General features: G+C 52.5%; 2 pseudogenes; both read left to right on the top strand.

Moving 5' to 3' along the window:
• The first annotated feature begins 2723 nt into the window (after positions 1-2723).
• Positions 2724-8437, top strand: LOC149865618 (uncharacterized; annotated as a pseudogene).
• Positions 8438-8661: 224 nt separating this feature from the next.
• On the top strand, positions 8662-9558 carry LOC149865617 (uncharacterized; annotated as a pseudogene).
• Positions 9559-10182: the final 624 nt, after the last annotated feature.

The following is a 10182-nucleotide window of genomic DNA, read 5'->3' as shown; positions in this document are numbered from 1 at the left end:
CAGGATCATGATCCTTCTGTCACCACAGCTGATGCCTGACTCAGAGGTAGCCCAAGAGGTCATCCCTGGCCGCCTGCTCACCATTTGCTTCCAGTTTGCACAACATCTCCTCCTCCTTATTAACATCTATGTGCTCACTGCTGGACACGAACAAAGTGCCTTCTTTGGCTCGGAAGCTGTGGACCGCTTTAGAGGCAATGGACCTTGTTGATGTCTGGCAGCATCTCCATGTCGATCCAAGTCAGTATACCTGGCTGAAGGCAACCATCAGTGGGCTCTCTATGGCATGCCTTGACCACCTGTATGTCACCAGGCGCCACCTACCACTCCTGTGAAGCAGCCACATTACCCCAACAGGACTGTCAGAGCATAGCCTGGTTTTCTGTGTGCTGAGCCTTTCTGGCAGGATACATTCCTGGGTGCCCTACTGGTGCCTCAACACTACTGTCTTGCAGGTTGCTCACTTCTGTGACTGCTTTGCTCACTTCTGGCAGACATGGGAAGCCATAAGAGCCACCTTCTCCTCCTGGATGCAGTGGTGGGATGTGGGAAAGGTGCAGATTAGAGTTTTTTGTCAGCAGTACACACAGTTGGCAGCAGGTGAGCTTTGCTGCCATGTTCAGGAGTTGGAGGAGGAAGTGGTTCAGCTTGAGGTGGCCCTGTGTGATGATGGCGGTGATGCGGGGCTGCTTGAGAGTCTTAAGCTCTGCAAGGAGCATCTGCGGGAGCTGGCAAAGTGCAGCCTGGGGTGCAAGGTCCCATGCCCACTGCCAATTGCTGGCAGAGACCGATGCCCTGACTCATTTCTTCTTCAGCCTTGAGAAACAATGAACCGCATGGAAGGTCATTGGCCATCTTAAGACCCCAGATGGCCAAATGCTCACAGATCCTGTTGAGATCCAATGTCACACCACCGCCTTCTACTAGGAACTGTTTCTCGCTGAACTGATTTACCTAGAGTCTGCTAAGTGCTTACATGATGGCCTCCCTAGGCTTTGCTCATCAGAGGCTGACCATCTTGAGTGAGAACTGTCTTTGGAGAAACTCACAGTTGCCATCAGGGACCTCACCTTGGGCAAAGCCCCTGGCATCAATGCCTGCCGAGTTTTATAAGACCTTCTGGCCTCTCCTCAGCCCCTGCTCCCACGTGTTTTTCATGAGAGTTTCATGGACCTGACAATGCTAAACAGTTGTCACCAAGCAGTCCTCACCCTGCTGCCTAAGAAAGGAGACCTGGGCTGCATCCAGAACTGGTGACCAGTGTCCCTCTTGTACGCCAATTAGAAGATCCTGGCCAAGGCTTTGGATAACTGGCTGTGCACCATTATGACTTCCATCATCAGCCCTGAGGAGAGCTGTGTGACAGGCAGGACCATCCAGGACAATCTGTTCCTCCTTTGCGACCTGCTGACAGCTACAGACTTCTTTGACCTCAACATCAGATCAAGAGAAAGCTTTCGATCAGATCATCCATGACTACCTGTTTCAGATGCTTGAGGCCTTTGGCTTCAAGCCCATCTTCACCTCTACCCTCCAGGTCCAATATTGGGACATTTTGAACATCCTGAAGGTGAATGGCATGTTCTGCATCGCATTCCCAGCTGGCAGGGGCATCCACCAGGGCTGCCTTCTGTCAGAATGTTGTATGCCTTGTCTATCAAGCCCCTACTGCATGTACTGTAGTAGTGCCTGGCCAGACTGACTCTTTCATCTGCCTCCACCTCAATAGGCTGCCTGCTGGTCAGGCTCACAGCATATGCAGATGGTGTGACTGTCCTCATCATTACCCAGGGTAATGTCCAGTCCTTGGTCACCTGTCAAGAAGCCTATGAGCACGCCTCTTCAGCTCGTGTAAACTGGATCAATAGCAACACTCTTTTTCTTGGTCCGTGGGTCAGCCCCCTCCCCCTCAGTTTGCCCGAGAGTCTTACCTGGCATCAGGAGGACCTCAAGGCATTGGGGGGGTTCCTTGGGCCTTTGGTCTTCTCAGCATGGAACTAGGACGACCTTGGTGCTGAGATGGAGGTGCACCTCCAGCAATTGTGCTGACGTCTGCCCAGCCTCTCCTACTGTGGCAGGTCCTTATTGTCAACAACCTGGCAGCTGCAGCATTGTAGCACTGTTGCATTGTGTTGGATCCCCCGCCAGACCTGCTTGAGAAGCTCCAGTGACTGCTTGTGGGTTTCTTGTGGGACGAGCATCACTGGCTTCCCTGAGCTGTTCTTTATTTGCCAGTGGCCAAAGGGGACCAGGGCTTGGGTGACCTGGTGGGCAGGGTGACAGCCTTTTGCCTACACACCCTCCAAAGGCTCCTCTACTCTGAAGACCTCATCCCTTGGTGGGAGCCACAACCAACAGAGAGAGGAGGGATCCAGGCACATGTGTGTCCTACACGTGTGATCCAGCTTACCAGACCCAAGTTGGAGGCAAACACAGCAGCAGCAGAGCCAGCAGTGGGGGCAGCAGCAGCTGATCCCCCTAAGGTAAGTGGGCAGAGGGACTGGATGCAGCTGAGCCAGATCTGGAGGGAAAGACCCCCGGATCCCTCTTAGCTGAACTGGTAGGGAGCTTCACTCCTGAGCTGCGCAAACAGAGTGCACTGGCATTTGTGTCAACGTTCGTGCCAGCGGGCGGGCAGGAAGGGCCAGGAGGGAGACTCCTACTAGGGCAGGTGAAGGCACTGCAGTAAGCTTAAAGCAAGCAGCAACTCCTATGATGGTTAGATGCAGAGGGCTACCAGGGCCTCTGCCCAGGGGGAGCAGCCTACCTGGGGCTTGTCTGAGGCCTCCACCCAGACAAAGCCCATGGGGGAGCTGGCATCCCCCACCCCCTGGCCTGCGGGGATTGCCCAGCAAGGCCCGGGGGGGCAGGGATTGGGGACCCCCACACCTGTCCTGGAGGTGCCCACCTTAGGGCTCTGGAGGCACAGGTGAGGGAGCTCCAGGAGAAGGTTAGCAGGCTGAGGGGAATCAGAGAGGTGGAGGAAGAAATTGGCTATTGGCAGGGCCACGCACCCAAGGAAGAAGTACCTCAGAAAATGCCCTCCACTGTAGAGTGGCAGACGGTTAGGTCCAGAACCAGGGCTGCTAGTAACACAGCAGTACCAGTTCCTCCAGTCTGGCTGGAGAACAGGTATGAGGCTCTGGCAACACTGGAGGAGAAGGAGGGAGAGGAGGCAACCAGAGAGGAGGCAACTCCATACTCTCCACGATCCAAGCAGGCTGAAGGAGCTAAGTAGTCCCAGTGAAAAAAGCATCGTGTGATCATCATAGGCAACTCCATCCTGAGAGGTACAGAGGGCCCCATCTGTAACCAGGACCCCTCAACACGTGAGGTCTACTGCCTACCCAGAGCAAAGATTCAGGACATGAAGGTGATGATCAAGGCCATGATCCAGCCCACCGATTACTACCCCCTGGTCCTAATCCATGTGGGTACTAATGATGTGGCCAGGAGAAGCCCTGATCACCTGATAGTGGACTACCATGCTCTGCGGGGTGTGCTGAAAAAGATAGGTGCACAGGTGGTATTCTCTTCTGTTCTACCAGTGAGTGGACGTGGTAGACGGCATGAGACATGCATCACAGAGACCAACTGGCAGCTTTGGGAATGGTGTCTTGAGGCGGGCTTTGGCTTCCTTGACAACGACCTGCACATCAGAACAAGAGACATGCTCAGGTGCAATGGGCTCCACCTTTCCCCAAAAGGTAAGCGTGTGTTCTCTTCTAGGTTGGTGGATCTCCTCTGGCGGGCTTTAAACTAGGCTCATCGGGGGAAGGGGAAGACAAGGGTGGAGGAAGCCTTGGACTGCTAAACCAAGCAGCACTCACAAGTACAGCCCAGCCTAGACCGACAAGAGGAACATACACACAGGTAAGCAACAGGGGCCAGGGCAATGCTGTGATTAGGGGGTCAGTGCACACATCCACAGGAGGCCTCAAATGCCTCTACACAAATGCTCATTGGTTAGCACTACAGAAGAAAAAGACTTGGGGGTCATCATTGACCACAAGATGAACATGAGCCTGCAAAGCGATGCTGCGGCTAGTAAAGCGACCAAAATGCTGGCGTGCATCCATAGATGCTTCTCGAGCAAATCCCAGGACGTCATTCTCCCCTTCTACTCGGCCTTGGTGAGGCCGCAGCTGGAGTACTGCATCCAGTTTTGGGCTCCACAATTCAAAAAGGATGTGGAGAAGCTTGAGAGAATCCAGAGGAGAGCCACACGCATGATCAGAGGTCAGGAAAACAGATCTTACGATGACAGGCTGAGAGCCATGGGGCTCTTTAGCCTGGAAAAGCGCAGGCTTAGGGGTGATCTGATGGCCACCTATAAGTTTATCAGGGGTGACCACCAGGATCTGGGGGAACGTCTGTTCACCAGAGTGCCCCAAGGGATGACGAGGTCGAACGGTCACAAACTCCTGCAAGACCGTTTCAGGCTGGACATAAGGAAGAATTTCTTTACTGTCCGAGCCCCCAAGGTCTGGAACAGTCTGCCAGCAGAGGTGGTTCAAGCAACTACATTGAACACCTTGAAGAGTAAATTGGATGCTTATCTTGCTGGGATCCTATGACCCCAGCTGACTTCCTGCCCTTTGGGCAGGGGGCTGGACTCGATGATCTCCCGAGGTCCCTTCCAGCCCTAATGTCTATGAAATCTATGAAATCTATGAAATCGTAGTATGGGAAACAAGCAGGAGAAACTTACCCTCCTGCTAGCGGACACCAGCCCAGACATAGTGGGGCTCACTGAAATGTGGTGGGACCCAACGCATGACTGGGTGGTGAATATCAAGGGCTATAGGCTGTATAGGAGGGACAGGACAGGGAGGAAAGGTGAGGGCGTGATGCTCTACATTAAGGAGGAATACACATTCTTATCAGGTAGCACAGAGTCAAAATAGGGGCACTCTGAAGTGCTCTGGGTTAGAATACAAGGCAGTCAAGGGGAAAGAGACTTAATGGTGGGGGTCTACTACAGACCACCCAACCAAGGGGAAGAGCTAGACCAGGAATTCTTAAGTCAGCTGATGGAGGTAGTTAGGTCAAAGGATATGGTCATCATGGGTGACCTGAACTTTCCAGACTTCTGCTGGGAAGAGCAGTCAGTCAGTTCTGACCACTCACGTAGATTCCTAGCCCAAAAGCAGGACCTCTATCTAACCCAGGAGACGCCTTGTTGGACCTGATGCTGGCCATGGGAGATGACCTGTTGAGGGGCTGTGGGTGCTCAACCACCTGGGTGACAGCGATCATCGCCTGCTGGAATTCACCATGCAGCACAAGGTGGCAAAGGCCTGCAGCAAGGCATCAGTGCTAGATTTCAGGAGGGCGGACTTCAGTGAGCTGAGGAGAATAGTCGGGGAAACACTGAGGTCCCAGAGGCGGAGGGGAGCCAGGTGTCCAAGAAGAGTGGTTGCTTCTTAAGGAAATGATCCTCCAAGCCCAAAGGGAGGTAATCCCAACACGGATCAAAGGGATCAGGAGTGCGCAAAGCCCCCATGGCTCACCCGAAGCATCCGAGAATGACTTCTGGCTAAAAGGGAAGTGTACACCCAATGGAAGGGAGGGGCCATCACCAGGGAGGACTATACTGCGGTTGCTCTGGGATTCATAGATTCATAGATTCATAGATGTTAGGGTCGGAAGGGACCTCAATAGATCATCAAGTCCGACGCCCTGCACAAGCAGGAAAGAGTGCTGGGCCTACATTACCCCAGCTAGATACACATCTAGCCTTCGCTTGAAGACCCCCAGGGTAGGGGAGAGCACCACCTCCCTTGGGAGCCCGTTCCACACCTTGGCCACTCGAACTGTGAAGAAGTTCCTCCTAATATCCAATCTAAATCTGCTCTCTTCTAGCTTGTGGCCATTATTTCTTGTAACCCCCGGGGGGACCTTGGCGAATAAATACTCACCAATTCCCTTCTGTGCCCCCCTGATGAACTTATAGGCAGCCACCAGGTCGCCTCTCAACCTTCTCTTGCGGAGGCTGAAAAGGTCCAGTTTCTCTAGTCTCTCCTCGTAGGGCTTGGCCTGCAGGCCCTTAACCATACGAGTGGCCCTTCTCTGGACCCTCTCCAGATTATCCGAATCCTTCGTGAAGTGCGGCGCCCAGAATTGCACGCAGTACTCCAGCTGCAGTCTGACCAGCGCCCGATAGAGGGGAAGTATCACCTCCTTGGACCTATTTGTCATGCATCTGCTGATGCACGATAAAGTGCCATTGGCTTTTCTGATGGTTTCGTCACACTGCCGACTCATGTTCATCTTGGAGTCCACTAGGACTCCAAGATCCCTTTCCACTTCCGTGCCACCCAGCAGGTCATTTCCTAGGCTGTAGGTGTGCTGGACATTTTTCCTCCCTAGATGCAGCACTTTGCATTTCTCCTTGTTGAACTGCATTCTGTTGTTTTCTGCCCACTTGTCTAATCTGTCCAGGTCTGCTGGTTGCAGAGGGGCAGTCAGGAAGGCCAAGGCAGAGGTGGAACTGGGACTAGCTTCCCAGATCAAGGACAACAAGAAGTCCTTTTTTAAATACATAGGGGACAAAAAGAAGGTATCGGGTAACGTGGGGCCCCTGCAAGACACGCCAAGAAATTTGGTTGTCACACCAGACGACAAAGCTGACCGATTTAACAACTTCTTTCCCTCCATTTTCCTGAGCAGGGACCAGATCAGCCCCCCCCCCCCACCAGGCCCCTCTCAGACACCAGGGGAGGCGCACCTAGGCCAAGAGTCAGGGAGGATGTAGTCAGCGAACTTCTGGAGGGACTGGATGTATTTAAATCAGCTGGTCTGACTGAACTGCACCCCAGTGTGCTGAGGGAATTAGCTGAGGTCATTGTGGGACCCCTGGCATGGCTTTACGAGCACTTGTGGTGCTCTGGTGTGGTGCCAGAAGACTGGAAGAGGGCCAATGTGGTTCCCATCTTCAAAAAAGGGAGGAAGAAGGGCCCGGGGAACTATGGGGCTGTTACTCTTATCTCGATCCTGGGTTAGCTTTTTGAGACAATTATTCTGGCACATGTCCACGAGGGGCCAGCAGGGGAGATTATGCTTACAGGCAAACAACACGGGTGCATTAGAGGCAGGTCCTGTCAGACCAACCTGGTGGCCTTCTATGACCAGGTCACAAAATCCTTAGATAGCAGTGGACGTAGTCTTTCTGGACTTTAGGAAGGCCTTGGACACTGTCTCTCACCCCATTCTCATTAAGAAACTGGGGAATTGTGGTGTCAACACCTACGCAGTCAAATGGGTCGCCAACTGGCTGGAGGGCCACACCCAGGGAGTGGTAGTGGATGGGTCATTTTTGACCTGGAGGGATGTGGGCAGTGGGGTTCTGCAGGGCTTCGTCCTCAGGTCTGCACTGTTCAGCATCTTCATCAGTGACTTGGACAAGGGGGTAGAAAGCACCCTGTTCAGATTTGCTGATGACACCAAGATGTGGGGGGATGTGGGCATGCTAGAAGGGAGGAATAAGCTGCAATCGGACCTGGACAGGTTACAGGAGTGGGCGGATGAGAATAGGATGGGATTCAACACTTACAAGTGCAAGGTGATACACCTGGGGAGGAAGAACCAGCACCATACCTACAGGTTGTGGAACTCGCTTCATGTCACTACGGAGGCAGAAAAGGATTTTGGAGTCATCATTGATTCCAAGATGAACATGGGCCAGCAGTGTGGGGATGCAGCCAGGACGGCAAACCACACCTTGTCATGCATCCACAGATGCATCTCAAGCAGGTCCAGGGAGGTGATACTCCCCCTCTATGCAGCACTGGTCAGGACGCAGCTGGAGTACTGCATCCAGTTCTAGGTGCCATACTTTAAGAGGGATGTGGACAACATGGAGAGGGTCCAGAGGAGGGCCACTCACATGATCAGGGGGCAGCAGAGCAGGCCCTACGAGGACAGGCTATGGGACCTGAACCTGTTTATCCTCCATAAGGAAAGGCTGAGGGGGTATCTAGTGGCCTGTTACAAACTAGTCAGAGGGGACCAGCAGGCACTGGGGGAGTCCCTGTTTCCCCGAGCACTGCCAGGAGTGACTAGAAATAACAGTCACAGGCTGGCAGAGGATAAATTCAGATTAGACATCAGGAGATGCTATTTCACGATCAGGGTGGCTAGGATCTGGAACCAACTTCCAAGTGAAGTGGTGCTGGCTCCTACCCTGGGGGTCTTTATGATGAGGCTTGACACTCAGCTTGCTGGGGTCGTTTGACCCCAGTACTCTTTCTTGCCATGGCAGGGGCTCAGACTTGATGATCTGCTTAGGTCCCTTCCGATTCTACTATGAAACTATAATTTGCTTTTGCACCGGGTGTAGGCCCTTGGTTTCAACCAGGAGCTGTTCCTTCTGGACCTCACCCTTCTGGACTGGGGTGTCCTCCTGCCTTTCTATCAAAGCACGATGCGGTTCTGATGAGCTGCCTTCTGCCTCCTGCCTGAAGCCAGGCATCTGTGGTTTCTGCAGTTACTGGAGGAGCCCCTGGTCCATAACCCAGTCCTGCAGCATAGTTTGCCAAGATGAGCCTCTAACAGCCTTGTTGACTCCCTCATCCAGTCACATACCATCCGTCTGGACACCTCTTCGACATGACCCAGTCAGACTGGTTGTCAGCTGAGGCTCTGGCCACCCACTTGGGCATGCACTCAGTCCGCTGTGCTACCCACTTCCTAAGGAATGTGCAGGCCATTATCCCAGAGGATATGGCAGCTGCATGGAGAGCCCTCCCTGCCGGGGATGTCCTGGGTGAGCCCTTTCCACCACTACCTGTTGTCCTGGTTATGGATAGACCCACCTACATGGTAGGTCTGCCACCCTACTGGCTGTCCCCATGTCTCCAGGGAGTGGTACTGGGATCCGCTTTGACACACTCCCCCAGAAGGCCCTGTATCTGCGGGTAATTAGGTCCATCACACCCGCATCCTTGCTATTTGGCTCGACATGGTGTGGCAGAGGCATGTAGCAGCACTGGTGCTCACGCCAGCCCACCCCATGTGGTACACACTTTATGAGCCCCCCATCTCCAAAAAGACCAGCAACCTCCAGTGGTGGTTGCTACATGGGATACTGGCCACCAGCACTCTCATCCACCACACAGACCTGGCTGCATCAGCAACCTGTCCCTTTTGTCTAGGGGAGTGGAGGAGGACCTTAACCATGCCTTCCTTCAATGCCCCTGGTTGTCGCAGCTGTTTGATGCCTTCAGTGCTTTGCTTGAGGCACTAGATTTGGCCTTCTCGGAGGCAGCTTACTTGTTCTCCTTCCCCTAACGGGTAGCCAATGGGGATATCATCTGCCTGACCAACTTCTTACTTGGCCAGGCTAAGATGGCCATCCTTAAGAGTCACAGGAACTGGCTTGCCAGGGCCAGCTCAGATGATAACCTGCGGCTCTTCTAGTTGTGGGTGTGGGCACACCTATCGCTGCAGTTTGAGCACACGGTCCTCCAGCAGATGGTGCCCACCTTCCAGGCACATTGGGCAATTCAGAGGGTGCTCTGCAGTGTCGAGGTTGGCCATTTAGTCCTCACACTGTGATACTGATCCCCCACTTCCTCGGGTGCCAGCAGATATACTGGATATTTTTGTTTTTAGACTGAGGGCAGGGCTTGCAGGCCATAGCCGTTGGCTCTGCGTGTTGTACCTGGACAGTATTGTATTACTTTCTTGGGTTGTTACCCCTTTTCTCCTCAATAACCCTATATAAAAGTAAAAAAAAGTCGTCTTCTTTCTGTCTGTCTTTCTTTCAGAGTGACTCTCCTCACACATCATGCCCAGCAAGTTCCAAAGCCAAACAAGGGCAGCCTAGTTTTTCTACAGAAGTTTTAAACAGACTTTGTGGAAACAATCTGGTAAGAAACTCAGAATGACACAATATTTAATGAAATAAACCCAAGACTCAAGACCAAAGCTGAATTAAAAACAAATTGACTAGAAGTTAAAAAGCAAATTGAATAAACTAGACAAGAAGTTAGCTAAATCTAGAACTAATAATGACTAACAAATCAGTCACTGTAAACAAAGCCAGACTATTTCTGTACTTGCTCTAGCATCTAACCAACATGCTAGAAAAAGAAGGAAAAATCAATCTGCAATAAACTTATATTTAAACTGAATTGTGCAATTGGCTACAGGACAATATTTGCTTCCTACATTTTGTTT

Source organism: Crocodylus siamensis, chromosome 4, assembly GCF_052110815.1.
Source record: "Crocodylus siamensis isolate JL-2025a chromosome 4, ASM5211081v1, whole genome shotgun sequence".
NCBI lineage: Eukaryota > Metazoa > Chordata > Crocodylia > Crocodylidae > Crocodylus > Crocodylus siamensis.
Note: the sequence above shows the minus strand (reverse complement) of the source record. Positions and strands in the feature narration are given on the sequence as shown.